Here is a 23,647-nt window from a genome sequence, read left to right as displayed (position 1 = left end):
GACAGAGGAAGTGTGCACTAGCAAAACCATAGTATAATATAAGCATTTTCCACAGAAGCCCTGTTAGCTTGAAATTGATTTTTTATCTTGAAAATTATCATTGACAGAACAGAAGATAATATTTGAATGGTCAGCTAGTTAGCCTGAAGGGAATATAATTAATATCCTGAAGGGCAAGAGCAGCTGATAGAAAGCTTTGGGGAATTTTACAGTTGCAACTGCATAATCTAATACTGGTGCAGCCATTTAACCTTTCTTTGATATGCTCTTCTTTCACCACTGCAGGTAATAGCAGTTCTGTTTTCTAAATGTCTTCATTTGACTTTGAACAGGTTAATAGGATTTATTGCTTCTGCAGCCTGCCTACACAAAACAGATTGTCAATATGGGCAGTCCTTTGTGGTGTGCCAGGGAATAATAGACTGCTTTCTCCATCCCTGCTTTTAGGAAGTGATTTAGTTTCCTGAAGATTTAGGTACAAAAGGGAGAAGGGGGGCCAGGTAGTTTTTCTGTGTGAGTCTATCATGAGCTGGCACTGCTAAATGGCCACTTGGCATTTGCTGTATCAGCTGGTGGTGCTTGCCTCATTTTCAGATGGCAGCCTCCTGATTCTCCATTAGAGATGCCTGCAGAAAATTTGCTGTGTCTCAGTAGCAATGGTACAAAATACATAACCCAGATACGTTTCAAAGGTTGAGGCAGACTTTTGCAAACATTTTCTGTTACAAATTGCACGAATTGATCTCATCTTCAAAAATGTTAATCTGCTGCATCATTGTTTTGTACTCTGGCTGAACCTACATTTTAGGTTTCAGTGGCTTTGTGGCTTGTAAAGATCGTTCTAAAATCACTGTGTATCATAAGAAAAGGATTTTTCCCTGGGCTGTTAGCTCTTTTTGCCATGATTATTGCTTCCTGCCGCAACCATCAGAATATAACGATGCAGCAAATGTTACAGAAATGTGAATTGCATGAAAAAACAAATTGTCATTTTTAAAGCATCAAGTCTTTCCAAATGTCTTCTGCACATGAGTTATGAAGCTCTGACTGAGTGGAAGAGGTTAGTCACATTAAAAATTATTATACTGATTATATCTGAGACATAGGTAAGCAATGCATGCTGCATTTCCAGTCTCTTTTCTATTCTGGAAATAATACTGCTATGAGAGGTTCACTATGAAGAGCCTAAAAATTACCAGTAGTAGTCATTTTAATGCTATGATTTTTAAATACGTGGATGAACCAAATCCCTCCACAGTACATTGTATTTTCTATCCTGAAATACTCCTTTTGTCTACAAAAGTTTAGCTTCTTTAAACTCTGTGATTTATTTTCATTGAAGCAGTCAAAAAGAACCTGAGAAAGAAAAAGGAATGACGGTGTGGTTTTTTTGGTTGGTTGGTTTTTTTTTGTTTTTTTCCTGGTTTGTTTCTTATACTTCTATGTAAACCATATCAAACCAACCAAATAAACAAACAAAACACAATTTAAAAAAATGCCACAAACAAAAAATCCAACAGGTCCAACAGGTTTGTTTCCAAAGTCACATGAAGATGTGCCTTTTTTGCCCTTACTGGGAATTGCCTTGAATAGTGAGATCCATAACCAACAAATTCATGAACTTCCAGAAAAACAAAATTAATCCCACCTATTTCCAGACAAGGGATTTCTAGACAAGGGCAGCCAGAGATGACAGCTGACTTCAGTGGACTGGACAAGCACCGTGCACTTGAGCGAGGTTTGATTTGGAGATTTTGATCTCGGAACAGGTCTGAACTTGGAGCTGAACTTTGCAAAGGTGTCTTCCTCAGCTCTGACACATTTAGGAGCAAGAGGCTCCATTTGATCCATAGCTCCTTAGAGAGCTTGACTCAGTGCACAGAGCTTTGAACAAGTCTCAGGGGGAATTTTGAAGGCAGTGTGAAGAGCATTAGGGCCATTAGCTGCCTCATGGAGAGATCTGGTGGCATTTTGGAGTCAGCATATGCAGCTGCATAGACCATTCAGGAGGTTTATAATTCTTCCTCTAACTTCAGGTGTTTAAACAAAACTTCACTGAAATTAAAAAGTAACATTCTTCTAAAAGACTGTTTAAAGATTTTTTTCTCTCCCAAACAGACTGTCAACTGGAAAAGAGCAAGGAATTTTGAACTGCTGAGAGATTAAGTTAACTCCTGGTTAGTGCAGGCAAACACAAAAGTGTGTTTATCATCACTTCTGGAAAGCTAGCTGTTTTTAAAATTTTATTTTTAATATCTTAAGGGGGTGTACAAGAACCTACCATTCTTTTCCAATACCTACAATTACCTTCAAAACCCATTCTCCTGTTGCTCTTCAAAATGGTTCCTAAGAGTCTCTTTGATTATATTTGAAGAATTTTTAATATGAATCCCAGGATCTAATATTTTTCTATACAAAGCATTTAGTGAATCAGAGACTTGCATGGTAATATTCAGCTTTTTCAAAAGAATGTCTGATTTAGTTTCACATGAAAAAGACCTGTTAGCTAGAAATGGTGAACATCTCAATTGTTAAACTATCCAACATTCCTCCCTATAGCTTGTCTACCAAAATGTGAAAATATACCCTTAGTTCAGTTAGCCTTTTCTTATTCTATATTTAAAATTACTACCTGTTGTTGCAGTTGTTTTTGCTTGATTGTTGATGCTGTTGTTGTTGTCATTTGATTTTATCATGTAGAATTCTTGTCACTCAGTTTGATCACTTACACTATCAAACATCATTCAGGGTGAAATAAAAAACTAAATATATTATCATGTCAGATTGTTTTTGCAGAACTGCCATCATACTCTACAAATTTATGTTTGTTTACCAAAGCTACCTTAGTGTTCTGCAGACGTGACATGGCATCTACTGAGCATTACTGAGCTTTACAGGAGTTGTTAGAATTCAGTACATTTGTTTGACTTTTTTTTCCCTTCATTTAACATAAATGGCACTTGTCAAAATTGCAATCTGCTAACTTAAATTTGGGCTTCATTCAGCCAGCCTCCACACACAAAGGTACCTCGGCTTTACTTCATGCAATCTGCGACCTTTGTTTGCTCTCCTTCTTGACGAATGGCCTCACTGAAGCGACAGACAGACAGACTGACGTGGAAGAGCACATAGCAATTTGGAACATGCCTGCCTTGGATTTTTGAATGCCATCTCAATAATAATACACCAGTGACTAAAGCAGGTGATGGGAAGTGGAGCGGATGCATGCAGACAGATGGATTAAGACAGCAGTAATTGTGCTTTCACTTGATTATGATATTAACAGGCTCCAGGTGATTTCTATTTTTCCCAGCATCACTCATCTCAACAAATCCCAGCAGGCTGGGAAGCAGAGTAGAGATGCATCCTGCTTTTCACATGAACCTGTTTCCAGTGTGAGCACTTAAGAGAGTTCTTCAGTCAAAAAGCAATTAGCTTCTGCAGTCTAGGGTGCCACTTAAAATATCCAGGCTCATGTGTTTCATCATAAAATTGACCTTTTTAATTTTTTATGCCTGAGATTCCCCACTAAAAGAGTAAGCATTAAAAAATACAACCCTAGAGAAAATACTGAAGGCACATGTAGAATTTATTAAAGGATGTCTGGCCCTGAAGTGCTGCAGATAGGAACTCCACCTGAATATAATAAATATGAAGTATGCATTATTGTGTGCTTAATTTTTAAGTAATTGGTGTCATTATGTAGCATAATGATACCAATTACATAAAAAGCATAGGAAAGCAATATGTGCTACATTTACAGGCTCACATTTTTCCTGTAATAATTGCTTTTCCATACAAATAGTGTCTGCTTGCTGATACCTTTGAATAACTGTGCAAAAATTATCCCATTGTTTCAGAGTTTGTTCTGCTTTTTTAGTAGCAGTGCCTGTCTTGGTAATTCACTTTTTGACAGAATTTTGCACCATTTTCTTGTAATGGAGCCTTTCAATTGGCATTGACATTCAGGATAGGCAAAGAAATACCTCTTTTGCCCAGACAACTTGAGTAAAACTATTGTCAGCAGCAGTAACATCTTCCCTCAGCCTCTGGGATCTATCAAATCAGAGGGTTTCAAAAGCTCAAGAGTACTCAAGAATTAAGGTACAAATAGATGTTAAGCTTTAGGGACATCTGGGCAGAAGCCAGCATAGTTTTAGAACAGTACTTCAGTATTTTGCTCTCGAAGTTAGTAGCACTTTTCACTCACATCTCTACTGTTTAGACAGAAAGAGGACATGACAGCAGCTTTAGCCCTGCTTGGAAGTAGCATGAGGTCAGCTAGGATTCTTCAAGATGACATCTATTCCTACTTATGAACTAGTATGCAAGACCCCTTCAAAAATGATCCCCTGTTGTACCAAGGTAGAGACAGTGCAAAGAGCAAATGTAGGAAGCAAGAATAGGCATCTATACAACACACATACACCTCTGCATGTTTGTGCATGAAATGAATGAAGCAGAACTCACTGCAGTCCAATCAGAGATCTTTAGCCAATGTGCAGTAGAGCATTCTTATAACATACAAAGAAATTTCTATTGATTTCTAATATCTCCTGTCATCATTAACATGTCAAGATTTATGCCTTGTGTCCCTCGTTGTCATTCAGCTTCAGACCCAGTGTCTGCTGTCTGGATGAGAAGTTGCAGAAAATCAGCAAAGACATTGTTCTATAGACATGGTACAGACATCAGAATAATTCAGGGGTCCATCAGCTTCAAAACCCAATCTCTGACACTGCCAATGAACAATATGTCAGAATAAGCTGGAAGTCAGCTCAGTTCCCTAATGAGTTCCTGGGGTCAGTTTTGTGTTCTGCTCTGAATAATGATGCATGAGAAATTTTTGCTAGAGGATGGGCCATCCTTTAAGGAGGAATCAAATTTTTTCATTTTCCAGAAAAAAAGGAAACAAAACAAAAACAAGCAAAACAACTGAAAGCCACAAGAAAATCCACCCGTCCTGTGCCCTTTAATCACTTGAAAGTCGTCTTCTCACCTCTGAAAATTTTCCATGCACACTAGGCTACTTCTCTTTTTCCCTTTACTCACTGGGGATGCTCTAGCTCATTAAATTGTATATCCTCTTTCTGTCATTTCCCAAGAGCTGTTTTGCACTTCCATAACTTTATTTTTTTAGCCTTTCCCTTGTCTTCCTTGTCCTTTATGCAAAATGGTGCAGTTTTTCTTTCACCTTTCACTATCTTCGCTGAATCACCCTAAAACCTTATGTTTTATCTTAAAGCTTTTGAAAAATTCAAATTTATGTAAAGGATTATGACCACGACCGCTCTAATCTTTTTGCTTGTCGTACAACTTCCATTTGTTTTCTAACCATTCCATTCCATTTTGAAACTACTCTGTGTTCACAAATCCACTTTGAAACTCTCTGATGTCTCGTTCTCATGGCAAACACTTTTTCTCAGGTTTTGCTCCATGGTGTCTTTACTGTGCATGTTTGTCTAAGCCCATTGGGGCACATGATGTCAGTTTGTTTATGTTTATAATACTCAGTTTAAAATTATTGCCCTCTGTAAAGCAGTAGTGAAGGCACATTAAGACTGATAAGCCAATTGGAAGGAAAGCCTCCAATGATTAATGAACTTGTCGAATCAACTAGGACACCTGCTAATCATTTTTGAAGTACTGACAAATGTAACAGCTGTTAATTATACCAGCTGTAGCCTGCTTAGTGCTCAGGCAGTTTCACTATCATTAAAATAGCAAGAGTTTTCTGAAAGTTACTTTGTCATTGTTTCCTTCCCTTCACAATACCTGCTGGAATAAGAAATATAGTGTACTGGATTTTGCTTGTTAATGAGTTATTTAGGTTTAAGCTCCCACAAGCCACAGTGTAAGGAGAAGAAGCACAGGAAGACAGAGGGCTGAAGCATTTAACAGAAGAAAGCACTGTACTTAGAAAACTAATTTTCCCTTAAGTATGGTAGATTGCAGCTCTCTGAAGCAGAGTCCTTGCTTTCAAAAAACCAATTTCTGGCAGATTGCAGAGGTTATTCCCCTTTGGTTTTCCAGCATCAGATGGGAGATTGGAATGGTGGACCCCCTCTCAAGGGGCTGGCAGCTTCACAAAAAAACAGATGGGACCTGACAGGCTATTTCCAAGAGATGGAGTCTCTGAAGCAGGAAGCAGGGACGCCTGAAAGACTGTGGGGAAAGCTGCTTTTAAATTGGGTGAATCAAGGACTCTTTTGACAGGAGGCAGCCTCCGTTCCCAGGCTACCAACTGTACTCTTTGTTATGTGACAGTCTTACCAGTCAGAGGTTTCGCTATGAGCTGCAAATGATTTGGTTAGGGCAATGTTTGACCTGTGCAACACCAGCTGTCTCTCCACGATTTTGACAAGAACCATTTGTTTCGACTTGTCAGTGGGTGCACCTCCCTGAGCCTCCAGCCCCACCTCACTGATCACATCACAACCTCCTCATTTTGAGCTGCCATTTAAGTTTCACCCACAAAGGACTTGAAACATCCCACTTTTTCTTATTTCCTACAAATTCTTTAAATACAAAAGAAATTATTTTCTGAAAATACTTTAAATTTAGGCAGTTGGAGATTTACTTGTGAGAACCTTTGAAATTCAAATCTCTCATCCTCAAAATGTAATTGAGTGTTTGCAGAAGATGCACATTGCATCTGTCAGAGAAAGGCTGTCCCTGAGGAGCTAGCTCTGTGCTTTGCAGGCATGCAAGCAGGTTCTTCTCTCCACCAGCTGCAGGAAAGTGTGCCAGCTTTTTAGCAACTGATAAGAATAAGCTCATCAGTTAAAAATTTTAAAAAACCAAGAAGGTTGGATGAAAAGGGTCGATATGCAGGTCCTGATCTAGTTTGCTGAACAATGGTGTTAAGTTATTGGAGGAAGGTAGAACGAAGGATACTCCAGAGGGTCACTCAGTTCTTAGATACTCCTGCTTAAAACAGAAATGTACTGAAAATGCAGATATAGATTGGTTTGGGCGATGGCTCACCTGCAAGACAATGTGTTTGGGCTCTTTCTCAGTGCAGAAAAGGACCTGCAGAGATTGAGGTCTTGTCTACAAAGGAAGTGTGAAAATCCACACTGGAACAGGTGGTCATTTCAAACCATTGTCTTGGAGTAAATGCTTTCCATCCTTGAAAAAAGGGAGATGGAATTAAAACTTCACCAACACAGGTGGATCAAAACATGGCCTGATCCCAAGAAGTGAAAGTTACAGCAGAGGCCATGAGGTGATTCTGCAGCTTTCAGTGTCCTCCTGTCTTCGTGTTCCTGGGCTGTGGCAGGGTCTGAAATGACCCCCATGGAAACACTGTTGATGCCATGGATGCCTCTGAGAGCTGGTCTGTGGGTGCAGCACTTAAAACTCTGTGACCCATCCTCTCTTCAGGTTTCTTAGAAAGCAACTTTATCCTTGAACTATTCCTGACACGACCAAAAGCTGTAATTAGGGTTAGACAGCTTTATGTCTTGTCAGACAATATTATATCTTGTACAGATTTCAATATGTTTTTAAGCAGCTTTCTGTCTTCTGGGAAAGGCACTTCACCCTAATATAGTTAATAGAGTTATTGCTTGCTGCAATATTAGTAGCAGATTTCTAATATCTCCTGTCATCATTAACATGTATTTAAATGGATTTCAGATATGTAGGAAATTAAATCCAATGTAATGTAAACATTATGTCAAGTTGGATTTTTGATGCAAATCAATGTATTTATAGCTGTGCACCCATTCACGTAAGGGTATGCATTTGTTCATTGAGTTTTAATTAATGGAATCCTTGCCAATTCCTCTTTAGACCTTTATTATCCCTTTCTTTTAATGCACTCCATTCATCAGTTTTAAAAATTAGACCAATTTAGTTGCATAATTTGAATCCATAATTGAATCTGCTAGCTACTCTCAGACTTTACAAGTTAATCAAATGACATCGTTTTAAACACATTTTAAGTGCATGGGAAAAACTGTGTTAGTGACTAACTCCCAGCCCATTTAAAATGGGAGACTTATTCTAAGCCAGGCTCTGTGCTGATTAAACTTCTTCTCCAGACTAAATTTTTCCAATCCCTGATAAAAATTAATAACATAAGACTATGTGGAAGGATGAATAAAGTATAATTCTAGTTAAGAATGGGAAATGACAAATAAATGAAAAATCCTATCTGGGAGTGGAAAAGAAATGTGTAATTGAACAGCATAGAACCATATGTCAAATGCCTTCACAGAAAGAGGCAGGAAAAGAAAATCCCAACAGTATCTCAGTGAAAACACCAGCACAACTGCTTCTCCTTACTAGAGTGCTATGGACTCACCAGGGACATCTTACCTGGTCTAGCATTTGACAAGTCTCTGTTTATGTGTGCTGTCACCCAGACAATCCTTTTTATTCCCCCATTCTGTCTCTCTCTTGGGCTAAAAAAGCTGTGCATAAGCTACCAGAAAGGAACCTAAGTAAATTAGGCAGGACTGACAGCTATCAGAAGTAGTGACCAACTATATCAGAAAGTTGCTTTGTTTTAAGCCCTGATATGTTTGAATTTCATTAGAATTGCATGGATTTGTGCCAGAAATAATTTGAAAAGTATGGCAAGCGAATAATGTTTCATCTATATAGATGAAACCCTTCCAAGCATGGGGGTTGTTAAGTAGGAGAAAAGAATATGTGGATTTCCATGGAATCAGGATATGAAAATTCATGGAATGCCATTATGAATGTCTATGCTATTAATTTATTTTCCTGCCCCCAGCTGTATAGCTTTACCAGCAAAAACATAGATGTTTATGTTGCTGTATTAAAATAAATCTGAAATCCAGTAGTGGAAATTACTTAAGCTATAGAAGCAGAAAACTAGTTTTGCCAATATATTCTAGATCTCTTTTAGAAACCTTTGCTTGTGTGGCTGTATTGATTCTCAGGGCAGATCTATGTTTCCCTTTTAATGTTATACCTCTGCTTTTTCCTTACTTCATTGACTTGCAGGCAAAAAATGATGAGTAAATGCTTCAGTGCAAGCAACATCATCCTTTGCCTTTCCACTTGAAAAAGAAGCATTATTTTTAGAGCATAAAATAAATAAATTTTAGCAGCACTAGAATGTCCTGCAAATTACCTTTTTTGGCTTCATTGATATCATTGTTATTAGCTCTTTGAATTCCTTTCTTAGAAGCTTTTCTGGATGGCAAATAAAGCCATAATGACCTGTAGGCAGCAGGGTGCTAGTTAAGACAGTATGCAGTGAGCCCTAGAACTCAGGAAAAAAGAACTGGAAAAGGAAAGGTCAAGTACTGCCAGTGAAATGAGCAAAATTTCTTTCCACTACTCTTAGTTCTCTTTCTTTAGTTTATCCCTTTGTTAGCATCACCCAAACCTTATCAGTTCCTCTTCATTTTCCTCTTGTTGCCAGTTTAACAGAATACAAGAGCTGCCTAACACATGCAGTCAAATCTTCACCACATTTATGTGAGAAAACATTCAACCTTTCATCAACTTCAGAGCTGTAAGATTACCTCTCAGAGCATGAACTTGTCTCAGGTTTCCAATATACATTTGATTCTGGAGTGCATCACCTGTATTGTACTGATAAACAATTCCTGGCCAAGGCTGTCTCCACAAGGCTTGTGGTTGTGGTTGTGGGCTTCCTTACTTACCTCAGAATTGTCATGAACTCAGGAATTCTGATGCTGCTTCCTCTGCAGAAAAGGAAATTATTACTGTATCACTGCACAGCAATGCTATACATTTTATTTCCACACTTTTTTTCATTAGTAAAAGCCTAGAAGAGTTCCAAATCACTGTACTGTTAATTTAATGGTTAATGTATATTTTTATCCTAAATAGAATATAAAACTTGTATATTAGGTATAATAAAGGGTCTGAGAGCATTTGGTTGTTCTAAAAAAGACTATTTCTTTCTTACAATTTTGATTAATATTTGGCTAGAAACCAAAGAAAACCAAAGATCTAAAATATACTTCTCAGATTTATTTTTTTTCTGATAGATTTATACTGTTAAAAGCAAGCTTGACTAGACTCTAACTCCCTAAAACCTGGGCTCATTTCCAGATTTAAGCTTGAAGATTTATTGCATTTCCACCCTCTATTCTGCTTCCCGGGCGCTATCTGCTTTTGGCAATTAATACAAACGTTATGGGGTTTGATTTGCTTCACTGCAGCATGTGAACTCAATTTCTCTTCCCTTGTAGCTTTGAAATAGCATAAGCCTATTTGTGACAGTCTTTCACATTGCACTGGCACTGCTTCCTGAGCTGGGGGTGCAGACCAGCAGGGCCAGCTGTACAGAGTGCATCCCTTTTGTTTTAGCTGAGATACGCTCACCTTGTGCCAGGTCAAGGCAGGAATTTAGACAGACAAGTGTTACAGGTGGGTTGGAAATGGGTTTATCAGCCATCTGACTGATGACACACCTAGCTTTACATGGGCTAAGAGGGCAGTGGAGGGAGCCCCACAGCTGAGATTACATGACCACAGCAGAGACTAAAATTTCATTTATTTTTATTATGCAGAATGACATGTCACAAATCTCAAGTTGTTCCCACATTCATCTGCCCACACACTCTCGCTAACAGAGCAGTGTATTAGTACAGATTATTGTGTCCAAACACACCAAACTTTATAATGACATCTCCAACCAAACTTCCACTGCTCTCTACTGCCACTCCAAATCCTCTGGGAAATAGCTGGTATCTCTAACTGTGGCTGGAGCAGATACCAACTTCAAATTTTAGCTGGTGTCAGTAAACCTTGTAGAGACACATTTCAAACTTGTTCCCATGTCAGAATATCTGCTAAGGAAGAAAAACTTTCATTGGACACAGAAAAGAAGAATGACTGATCAAATGCATCTGAGAGTAAAGTCATCCCATGTACACATGTACCTGTGTAACTCCTCTGTGGTCCAAAAGCAGTGTGTTCCCAGCCCCAAATGAGACTGGAGAGCCTGGCCACCAATGTAGCTGGAGCAGCAACTGAGGATAGGGTCAGCTCCAGCTATCCCACAACCAAAGGATGAATCCTTCTGGATGGACTGGTAGGGTTTGACAGCCATTCTACCCTGCTCCAGCAGTCCCAATACATCCACCAGATGTGAAAAAAATGCATATTGCACCCATTTTCCTTAAAATCATTATTTCATTTCTCTCTGTGGCACTTCTTGGGGGAGGGGGTGGGAGAAGGAGGTGGGCAGGCACTGATCTCTGTGTGACCAGAGAAAGGACTTGAGGGAATGGCCTGAAGTTGTATTAGGGGTGCTTTAGGCTGAAGAACCTTTAGGTAAATGTTCTTCACCCAGAGGGTGGCTGGACACTGGAACAACTTCCCCAGGGAAGTGGTCATAGCACCAAGTCTGACAGAGTTAAAGTGTCTATACAATACTTTCAGGCACATGGTGTGACTCTTGGGGATGGTCCTGTGCAAAGCCAGGGGTTGGACTCGCTGATCCCTGAAGATCCTTTCTAACTCAGCTTATTATGTGATTTTGTGATTCTCTGACTCCTGTTGTATTACAGCATCTGTTGAGAATTTGGAAGATGACAATGATTCTTTCTTCATCATCCGAGTATTTCTTATTTGTATTGAACCTCAAAAGACTTTTTAACAGGGTGAACAAAAAATAACTAATGTTGCTTAAGTTAGATTAATGTACCTGCATCTCTTTTTATTCTCCTTTATAATAATACAGTGGTCATCTGACCAGTGTTAAGGGAGCTGTAAGAATATGAGGAAATTTAGAGAAAAAGTACGTTTAACTCATACCACAGAAACCACCCAAAAATACCCAGAAAACACCTTGATCCGCTGGGTTACAGGCTAGAAACACTTTGCTCTGTCTGAATTTATCTGCCTGTGAGACAACCATTTTTTCTAGCTCAGTTACAATGCACTTTAAATTGCACAGTTGTCAAACTCAAGTATTACATGCTTGATATGTGCAGCTAAGAGTTATTGAGACCAATTAAAGATTTAACAATCCTATCAAAACAAAACAATTGTTACTAGCCAAATTACAATGATACTAATAGTCTAGTCTATCCAATTACCAGAGGAAGGTCTAAACAGCTATGCAGTTAAAATTGTCATGCAAAAACTTCCCAGTATGCACCCCTTTCTCTGGTGTTATATTCATCCCTTCAGTCTTCTTCTAGGCTTATGGCTGTGATGTCAGTTTTACTTGGATGGTGTCACAGTCTGAAAGACAGGTAACTGAAATGCTGCATGCCTTCTCCTAGGCTACCCTGCTGTTGAAAAGAGGCTTTATAATTAAATACCTTGGAAATACTAAAAATGATAGAAAGAATTATGCTTATTCCCAATACACTTTCTTTTTTTTTCAGATACCCATTTCTCACAGCCTTTTACACAGCCTACTAGAGGGAAAAAGATTTCCTCTTATCCTATTTTCCTCTGATTAATGAAAAGGTAGAAAAGGCAAGAATGAAGAAAGTTGAGGGAAAAAGCTCATGACTAAAATATGTTATATATGTGAAAATATATATGAAGAAAATTTTGCATTCTTTAAAATTAAACAAAGATGTTTACACTCCCATTCATCTCTACCATTAGCAAATACTGGTCTGGTTCTAGGAAAGACATCCAATATTGTAAACTGTATCAAAGCATAGTAATCAAATACCATAGAGAGTTATCAAAGATGTAGGTTGTTCACATATCAAATCTCTCCTTAGGTTTGCTCTCATTAAAACATCTGCATTACAGGCTTCCTCTCAGCCCTGTACTCTGGCTGTCCCCACTGACACCACCTGAGGCCCAATGGGTGCACATCTTCTGATCACGGTGAAGATTTCTGCACTCACCTCAGAGAGTGTTGTCGCTTACAAGACTTGGCCCTACACTGCAGGACTGGGAGCTCCTTTGGATGTACCATTTTCAAACAATCACAAACCTAGTTAGAAAATATGCCACCTGGTTTGGTCGCTGAACAAGCAGACTCAAAGGCCATAAGCATCACTGCAAGCATGGTGTGAGGTGTAGAGCCAGAAATATGGTCTTGTCCATGGAAGAGCCAGAACTGACACTTGAGTTACAAGATACTTACATTCTAGTCTTCATTAAAAAAAAAAAAAAAAAAAAAAAAAAAAACAAAAAAAACAAAAAAAAAAAAAACAAAACAAACAAACAAAAAACCCTAAACCCAAAAAAACACCCAAAATCCAAAAAAAAAAAAAAAAAACCACCCAAAGAACAAAGCAGGTATTTATGTTCATTGAGTTGTACAGGCAAAACCTAAATGCAATTTCTAAAGAAACAATGTAAATGTGCACTTTCCAGGACTGCAAGATGGATCTCAGTTTGTTTCTAAACTTTTTGGATAAGACTTACTTAGAAGAAACTCAAACTCTCTCTTCTCTGTAGATTTTCATAATACTCAGGCTGATAGAAAAATGAGTCTCGATGTCCAAAGAAGTGTGAGTAAGAGCCCTGCCGTGAAAATTGTGTTATCATAGGTTGGAACTGACATTTATAACAGCAGTAAAGCAATTGCAGGAGCTTAATAGCATGATGCATTCTCGATTACTGCTGTGTACACATGTCATCCCAGATAGCCTCCACTATCAGCTGGTATCATCCCATCTAGGTTAGCAATCAAGAGACAATGATGTGTCATCTTGTCATGGTTAAAAATAATTTTGTAAAATTTAGAGTATCACACAGTTTGTCAAGTATACTTAATTGAGTTAAAGCAGCTCAGTCACTGATCAAATCCTTATGGTATCACAGTGGCATAATAGGCTACAACACATGACAGTATGAATTATGGAGAGTCTTAAATGATAGGTAAATAATTGGAATTACAAGAATGGAAGTGCATCAGGGGCTGCTGGGAGTGCTGCAATAAGCCCTACATGCAATGCTTCAATAGGACGTCTTCTACTTCCATTCTTGATGTTCACAATTCCTTTTATGCAGTGATGAGGTATACATGGAATTACAGTTCCAAATGAGCCAATTTGCTTTGTTCTTTTAAATCTGAATTCACAATGGTGTGATTTCTGTCTGATGCCAATTTTCACTTTACCACAGGTAATTTATTGTGTCTTATTTCTCTGTTTCCTTTTTAATGAGACATATACCACTCAGTGGTAAGCTGTGTATTGGTATTGTTTTCCAGGTTTTATTCAGGTTTAGAAAAAAAAAAATCACTGGTCTGATTTGCCCTGACTTGTTTTTGTATTGCCACTGTTTACTAATTCTCCATAGGTCTGACTGGAATATAATAATTTGTTACATCCTGCAGTAGACGAGGTTCCTCCTGGGTTGCATGTACTCTGAAAGGCACTTGCAAGACCAGACCAGAAAATAAGTGCCATCCATGTGAGTTGATGCTTTTCCATAAGTTAGGAAGGAAAAGAGTCTGAAAAAATTATACAGAAATCCATATGAATACAAAGGATGCCAGGCACAGATCTGGTGGGAGCAAACAGTTCCTGAACTAATTTTATTAGTGGCATATGCAATTTGTAGTAAACTACTATTAATTCATTTCAAGTCAAAGTCATTCATTTTTCGACAGCTTTGTCCAGCCCTTGTGTGGAGACCTGGTGTCTGGTGTAGGTCATTAGTGTCTGCATATCCAGTCACATGGCTTGGATAGTTAAATCTTTAAACAAGTTAGAGACTCTTCCTAATGTGCTTTAAACCAAGGCCCTTGACAAAACAGCTTCAAGAAGCTGCCATTTGTGGGGTTTTTTTCACCTGGATTTAAAATGTTTTTCTAAACATGGGAAACTGAGTCTTGAAAAATTGTACCCTTTAAGGAAGGTTGTCTTTTGGAGCACAGAAAAATAATATAGGGAAATTTCCCTGTCATTAATGCCTACTCTTATTTCAAGAAAACAAATGGTAGCTAATGTATTCTGTAAATATGCCACCTTTCAGTAATATTAAATAAAATTGTACCTGCTTTCCAATTGCCAATAAACCACTGTTAGTTGCTCCCATTTCACCCACAGTGGAAAAACAAACAAACAAACAAACAAACAACAAAAAAACCAAACAAAAAACACCACAACCAACAAAACCAAAAAACAGAAGTGTCTGTATTACATAAAAAATTTTTTCAATGAGCTGATAAATCATCTGGGCACTATGTAAGAGCCTTCTGCTGGAGGCCTTGTAATTCCTCATGATCTTCAAAAAAAGTTTTACTTCTTTCATTTACTCTTAGTTTACAAAGTAAGAAACTGAAATCTTATTTTCTGGTATAAGAGGGGATTTTTAATAGCACACACACACCATAGGTTGTGATTCTCTCTACTTCTGTAGCTGGGCTTAGTTTAAAGGAGTAGTTCTTTTGATCTTTGAACAAGCTATCCTCCTGGAACAGCTGCATTTTTCTGTTTCTAGACTATCAAGTAGAATCAGGGTGTACATCAATTGCACTTATTCCCAGGTTAGCTGTCCTCTAGCATAATTCAAAAAAAAAAAAAAAAAAGAAGGGAAAAAAGGAAGCAGAGTAAGTAGCATAAAGGTAAGAGGATTTTTCTACTCAGTTTTTATCTTGAGTATGCATACAGTCACCTTTTGTGATGACTGGAAAGAACAAAGAATATTTATCTGGTCCAGCAAGTGGCCTCATGACATCATAGTTTATATTTTTCATTAAGAATATTTATCTGGTCCAGCAAGTGGCCTCATGACATCATAGTTTATATTTTTCATTTATTCCTCTAAGAAATGTTTTTGTGACATGAATAAATTGCTTAGAATCCAACAGCTTAGAAATCCAACTGCTTTGTGAGATAATCTTTAATGTTTTTCTATCATTTGCACTTTGCTTTGATTTTCATTAACTCATAAGGAAATTTATCTGAAAATTGAAAAATAATTGCACAAAAGTTTGACTGCTATCCCTGATTTTATTCTAGTTCTTGTGTTTTTAAATATAATATGATTATCATGGCTAAAAAATTCCTTCTGTCACATTTTCTAATAGGCTTTCAGTAGGGGTGCCTGCCACAATTTTTCATTTACAGCCTGCAAATCTAACACTCAGAAAAATCACTGTCAGACTTCACACCTCTTTTTTCAGTGTGTTAGAATGGCACAGTCTCAGAGATAAATGAATATGAACCATGTGGATAAATTATTATTTTTAACATTCCAAGCAGAAAGGTCTAAGGTACTCTAGACCCTCAGTAGAAGTTCAGAGAGGAAATAATCTGCAATAACTAATTGTGAACAGCTGTTGATCAAGGAAACAAGTCATTATATCAGCACTTAAATCAGTGACAGCTGGTTTATAGGGGAGGAAAACAAGAGAAGACATGCCAAATATTGGGGCAGAAAGGTGTATTGCCTTTGTAAAATCTTGTGTTCACAAGGGTTCTTGAGTACTCTTTAAATGTAATTCAATGTCTTAGAGGTTATTGTAGGGTGGTATCAATATCTGGTACATTTTTCTAGTCACAGTTTCTTCCCTCTGAGCTTAACTTTGTGTCTTCATCCTCAGTTGTTTCACATTTTCTTTTTTATATGTTTATCATGTATTGCTAAAAACAGAAAAAAGGCATATGCACTATCTAATTACAGATACAATGAAAAAATGAGATGATTATTTGCAAAACATATTTAAGAAAAAATTATAAAAGATGAAATTAAAAGATAGTAAAATTCAGTTGAGTCCATTCTCATTCAAGCCTAAATGAAGGCTTTTGTTTACTTCCCAGAGACAGGACAACTGCTTCTCACAATTAGGTTAGATTTTCAACACATTCAAGAAATGTTAAGAACCAGAACATTGATTTGAGCCTTAACCAAATTACAACTGCTGGAGCATATCAGGATGATTGCAGCCTCCCTCATCTACAATTTAATTGACACCAGCTCTTGGGCACCAGGGGCAAGTAATAGGAAAAAAAAAAAGAATTGCATGCTCTCGAGCCACATATTACAGAATATTGTTTTCCAGTAAACAGATTATTCTGTCGTGCCAGGCTCAAATCCTGCTGTAAAGGTAATGCTGTGCATGCTTTGCTGTGCTGGGGAGCAGTATGCATTAGAGATGAAGCATTTCAGTAAGTCTATAAAAACGTCTAAACCAATCAGTTTCCTTTTTGCCTAACAGAGTAGATTTGTAGTTGCCATCAGCAAGTCTGATAAACTACAACAATCATCTACTCAATGAATTGTTATGCAACGTATTCCATGAAACCATTTTGAAATACAAATATGAATTCTGCAGTCAACAGCAAGCAAACAACAACAAAAAGAAACATTAATTTCTGTTTTGCTACTTTCACTATTACTGCCATTTTCATAGGACCAGCTCTGGCAGTTATATCTAAAAAGAGCCTAATCTTCTAAAAGAGGGCTCTGGCAGAGTAGGGCTATTTACGTTTGATTAGTGAGATTCAGGCTATGTCAAATAAAATGTAAAATCCTTTCTGTATGGTAGAGAAGGCTCAGAGGTGATTCAGAGCATCAGTCAGATGCCTATTGCTAGACAGCACTATTAACTCTTTGCTGCATTTGTTCTGCTGAGGTGCAAAGACATTTCACCCTGTCAGTGCCTGGAGCCTACTGAGTTTTCACCAGTAGACTTCCTTTAACATCTAATGTTTTGGACTGGCTCAGAAGTATCAGTCTTCCTTGTCACTGAACATTAGGTAACTGTATTTAATCTGTGCCCTCAGTCTCTGATTTTGCAGTTGCTCTGATTTTACAGTTAACTGCAGGTGATGCCTGGATGTGAAACATGGCTCTGATGATCTACTGACCCCACAGTGCCCATGATGGGCACTTAAGAGCCATTCAGCTGAGAAACAAAGACAAGGGCTGAAAACTGATCCTGCAAAGAGAAAATAGTGGTGTGTTTGTTTCTGACTTCATAATTTCAGTGCTTGCTAAGCTGGAGGCAAGAAGGCTGCAACAAGCTTGATGGCAGTCATGCTAGAGGCAGAGGATGTGAGCCCAGACCTAGCTAGAGGCCAGGACCAGACCCTGCACCAGGGTCCTTGGAAACTGCTGCTTGAAGAGACCAGAACCCTGGACTTTTCCCCTGTCCCACCTGCTTAGAAAATTGTTGTTTCAGAAATGAACACTAGAAAGGAAAACAGGAATACACTTCTCATCATCTAGATTTACTAGGGCAGCAAACCTTGAGTTTAAATTGCAATGAAGAAAATTCAGAAGCAGCATAGTTCTGTGCTGAGCATGGAAGTGGGGAGTTACTGATATTGATTGAGTGAGCTAATAAAAGAATTTTTTCCAGGAGAGGTTTCTGAAGCATTTTTCACTCATCCAGCAAAACATCTGTCAGGAACAGTATAGGCAGAGTTATCTCTGCCTTGAGATTGGAAAAGTCAGAGATGCGTAGGTGTGCTTTTCTCCCTTCTTTCGTATGACCCCAAGTGTTCTTTAAAAATAGATTATAATCTTGAGGAGTGTGATCCAGGAAGTAATTCTGCACACACGCACACATACACACAGGGGACAGAAAAGGTTTTAATAAGCGGCTTCCATCCTTTTTCTAAGACAGGCCCTGAGTTCCTGTTATTGTTTCACTGGACAATTTCCCCAAGCATATGATGGGCTTCCCTTCCACAGCATTTTTGGACACAGCATGTTACCTTCAGGACAGTCAGCACTGGGATCTGGGCAGTGCATAGTGAAGACACACAGCGGAGCATAAACATTCCGTCTTTTTTTGCCTGGTTTCTGTCCCCCATTAATTCACTATTAATCAGGGGTTGGTGTGTGGGATAATAGACCAAGGGAGACTAAGACAACAGAGGGGATTCACAGGGTGGGTTTGCACAGAAGCTGCCTGCAAGACAGATTGTGCACCGTGGCTGTACTCATTTGGTGAACAGAAACTAACTTGAGTTGAAGGGACAGAAGTAGAAGTTGAGTAGAAGTGAAGGCTGCTGAATGGAGCTTAATCCACTTTGCAGCATTCCCCTTTGACCTGCAGTGTTGACTTGCATTAAAGAAAACATAAAGAAAAGCATTGGAAGTCACAAAAGAGACAGATTTGCCACTAACACCTCTCCATAATTCCATGTTGCTAAACCCCATGAGTTGACAAACCTTTTCTAGAAAAAAATACTGCCTTTCTGCTGAGGACGATGTAGAGTAAGGAGCAGAAATGTTTAGAGCTGTTAAGGGAAAATGAGATAAGTATCTAGGCTGGAACTAAAGAAGGGAAGAGGAGTCCTCTTCACCTCCTCACCTTTCAATGGAACATGTTGTCATACACCAGGATTTTCACAGAGCAGCCTGCCTATTTCCACAGGGAGGGAGTAGCCCTCATACATATTAAAAGGACGGCTGAATCTTCCTACAATTTAAATTGCACTGAATTAATCCAGAGCAAATCCTACATGAAGTAATGCCTGTGGTGAAAAGCCTAGGACCCCAAGCTCTTTCTACATGCCCCAACCACCAACTCCAATCCTGACAAGCTCCAAACCAGCTAAAAGGAAATAAGGCACCATGACACCTTTCTGTCCTTTCCCTCCTCAGGGCTAGTGAATTCCCACCTGAGAGCTAGAAAACATATGAGAAAAATTATATTATTATAGTCTAGCATAGTTATTGCTGTGTTGAGGGTACTTTCTGAAGGGAAAACTTCATCTTTTCCATTATTCAAAATTAGGGGCTTGAAAGGGAAGAATTGCTTGCTGTGATGCTTTTGAGGGAAGTTCTAGGAAAAAAGCTTTCAAGAGTATGGGACATGTCCCATGCTAAAGAGAAAAGAGGTGGTGCTGCAGTGTAGCTAGAATAGGAAATGGCATTTTGGCAATTGGATTCAGTGTGGAGCATATGCACTTGGAGACGTCATGACCTTCTTCCTCTGTGTTCACACATACCCACAAGAACTGCCACATGGCCCATTTATTCCAAAACACTGCTGCAGCTGACACTGACTCCAACTGCAGGGAAGCAATGCTAAGTAATAGAGTGCTGGGTTGGAGTGTGCTGCACAGAAAATATGTCCACGGGATTTATGTAGAGAACTCCTCTGTACTCCTTTAAATACTCCTCTCTAAAGGCTCTTCTTCTCTGAACTGCTTGTCTGGGGTTTGTGCAGCACAGACATTCCAAAAACCCCAACACTGCTAGCATGTTTATCAAGTAGGGTGGCCAGATGTTCAAAAATACCAGCGAAGACTAAGGTTAAATACCTCCCTCAGGGGTTCCTTTTCTGAAAATGTTTTATGACTCTAAGTTATTCTGAAAACCAAGAATTGCCTTTTTCTGTTGCCTTCCCACAGCTTCACACAGAGCACAGGATACCAGGTAGAACGACAAACACAGTAACAGAAATATGGAGAAAGTGCAGGTTTTTATCTTTCATAAACACCATATCATTTTTATTATTATAAAAGACTAGAATCTGAAATAGAAGGTAAAGATTAGTTTAACACACAATATTGAATTATAATGTAAACTGTCTCTTAAGCTCAATGTCTCAGTTATGAGGTTCAGCTTAATGAAGTTTAGCATAAGTTAAAAAGAAATCAAGACAGCTAATCTAAATAAACACAAATTATTTCAGATGTCCTGTTACAAATTTTAAAAAAAAAATCCAGTTGATTTTTGAAGAATTAGAAGTTTTGTTTCATTTTGGAGGCTTTTTGGTAGATTGGTGGCTAGTTATGTATTTTCTGTCTTCATGTATTTCCCTTATATGCATCTTACTCTCTCTTTCTTTGTAATTATTTATGTGATCATTTACATTTTTGCAGTCAGGCACAGGGTGATAGTTTTGGAGTGGAATAAACATTCTGGCTGAAAGCAGTTTTAACCATGGTAAAATAGCCCTCCCTTAGGAAACTTCCTTCCTGGTCTTTTACCTCTAAAATATTTCCAAAATTATCTTACTAGAAAAGAGGTTGGTGTCTTTTTCATTATTATTTTTTAACTACTGTGCTTTGGGGTTTCCTCCAAGAAGGTGTTTGCTGTCGTAATGAAGAAATATGTTAAGCCTTCTGTCAATTAGACTAATTGATGTAAAACCCTGATTGGGTCCTCAGAGAGATGAGTTTTTCCAGCTGAACCTTATCAAGAAACAGCACAAAATAAGTAAGAAACCAAAACATGCAAGACTGCCAAGAAAAAAAAAAAAAAAAAACTGTGATGCTTTGAGACAAGGTGAAAGAAAAATTTAGGTGTTACAGCAGGCTGCTGTGTAGGTGTTATGAAAATAGGTCAAGTGTTTTCAAAATGCTTTCCTTTTAGTGCATAGATCTGATGTAAAATCATTAAAGTGAGAGTAAAAACGATGAAACGATAAAAGATTTATCAGGAAATAATATCAGAAAGTGGGAAGGATAGGGACTGTAAAAGGCAGTGGTTAACAGGCCAGAAAAGTGACTTGCTTTTTCATTCCTCATTCCTTCTGGAAATGGCTATGACAGAATACAAGGATCACAGACTCACAGGAGGTGTGATGCCTTATGATGCTATGGGCAGAACTGGGTGTTAAAGGTGGTAAAACACAGGTGGTGGTGGTGAGCACATGAAGCTCAAACCAGAATGAGAAAAAGTTGCTGCAAACTCTGTGTGCACATGTGCGGTGGAAAACTTGGCCAGGTAGTGGCATCAACTGCCAAGTTATTCCTAAAATATTCCAAATTTTCCCTACGAAAACCCTCTTTTCCTTCAGGTCTGATGAATTAAATATTGGCCAGGAGTCAAGTCCCAAGGAGTACCAATTCTGCTTGTAGAGAAGTTTTATCTATACTTGAAATTGCACAGAAATTCAGCCTTTGAGTCAAGATTGAAGCCTGTGTTCTTCAATTCTGCTCAGAGTATAAATACAAGTGACCTCCTGGTAAACCATTTCATTGTTATCTCCCATTCTGCACTTGAAAACAGAGGTAATAGGTTGCCTGCTACTTTGCTATAACATTGTCAATTCATTGGCTTATGTGGAGGGGAACAAAAGAACTTTCTTGGAATTACTTGTTTTTGCTGGCTTTAAGGTGTATGTAGGAAAGACTATTCAGATTCATCAGTTCTGGTGAAGAAGTGGACAAGTGGTGCTACATGCTGAAAGCTTCTGCTGGGCAGGTTTTACTGTATTTAATCTAAATATCAAAAATGGCTGAAGAAGCTGCAGTATTGAGTGTTCCGATTTCTGCTGGTGCACTCTTTCATTGCCATAAAATACTATGTCGCATTCATATGCATTTTTCTCACAGTAAGGACAGAGAGGTTAAGCAGACATCACAGAATATATTTTTTTTTTATGCTATTGTCAACTCTAAGCTTTCCTTGACCTTGTGCTTTAATATTTACTTAAGCAGCCACTAAACTAAAGCTGGACTTAAAGCCTGGATGACATTAATACTTGATGTCAGTGTGCTACGATATTCAAGCCTCTGAAGAGTGATGTTGGGAGGCTGCCAGACTGTGTTTCACATGACATCTTTTTCACTATGGTTAGTCTGAGGAACAAAATATATTCTCTGCATTTAGAAACTCATAAACTTTAATATGTAGCTGGAATGAAGCAACAAGTACAGCCTGTCCCTTTGCACCAAAATCTTTCCTCCCTCTTTGTCATGCCTGTCCTCATATGCATGTGTGCACAGAAGCATAAGCACATACCCATTGCAGAAAAATATTTTAAATCACCTAGTGTCTAGCAATTACTTTCATCATTTTTATATCCTTTATTAAAAGATGTCAGAGAGGAGGAAGGGAAGTCATGTCTGAAAGTAAATCTAAGCATCCCAGAAAGAAAAATTAAAACAAATAAGGTGCACCATTTTATGCACTGTACAAAAGAGTAAACAGCTCACAGAGTAAGGTTAATGCAAATGCTGAAGAGCTAACTTCCAACTGAGAGATGTGGTACATCTCCATACAGATACAAGGAGGATCCTAAATGTGGTCAGTGGAAAAATGTGAAGGGAAACTTTGTTCTTAATCAGTCTGACTGGTTCCAGTTGTGAAGCTCTTACTTGCACTAATTTGCATTAATATTCAGGAGACCATTAATCTCAGTGAGGCTGTCTGAGGGAAGTAAATACTGCTGTGACTGTGAAGATTTACAGAATAATAATAATCACATTACCAATATGTGTTTCAAGTATTTTGGCAACCCTTTGGGTCATAGATGTTGAAATGCTGAAAATGCGAGGGTCCTCAAAGGGAGTATCTGTGTTGGTTGTGAGACAGAGCCAGAGAGAGAACTCAAGCATTGACCTCCTGATAAATGGCATTACTTATTTTTCAGCTTACACCCTGCCTCTGTTTGGAGTACTCCCACGAACATTTTCTATGACAGTACATGAATACATTACTGGAGATAGCTCCTTTCAGAGAACTCTCCCAGAAGGCAGGATGGATGAGATAGGACCATCCTTTGTTCCTTCAAGCTTACACATTTTCCCAGTGTTATCCCAGATGCTTTGAAATCCCAAGCACCCCTACATACTCTTCTGTTACATCTGAGAGGCATGACAAAATCCTCAGTCTTGCATCCAAGAGTAGTTTACAGAGTTAAAGACAAAATTGAGGAACCATCTCAATATAGACATCAATATCGAACAAGAATATTTTCTGCTCTCTCTCCTCTGCCTTGCCACTTTCACTATGAGAAAAACTTGGATGGACTGATATGAGACACCCATTTTATGGTACAGCAACAGTAAACTAA

General features: G+C 38.4%; 1 protein-coding gene across 1 annotated transcript in view; it reads left to right on the top strand.

Annotated features, from left to right (window-relative positions):
- The window catches only part of NKAIN2 (sodium/potassium transporting ATPase interacting 2), a 514,185-nt gene that overhangs the window by 451,674 nt on the left and 38,864 nt on the right, over positions 1 to 23,647 (top strand). The gene's annotated exons all lie outside the window — the stretch shown is intronic.

This window comes from Serinus canaria, chromosome 3 (assembly GCF_022539315.1).
Source record: "Serinus canaria isolate serCan28SL12 chromosome 3, serCan2020, whole genome shotgun sequence".
Taxonomy (NCBI): domain Eukaryota; kingdom Metazoa; phylum Chordata; class Aves; order Passeriformes; family Fringillidae; genus Serinus; species Serinus canaria.
The sequence above is the reverse complement of the archived record's forward strand: the minus strand, read 5'-3'. Positions and strand labels throughout refer to the sequence as shown.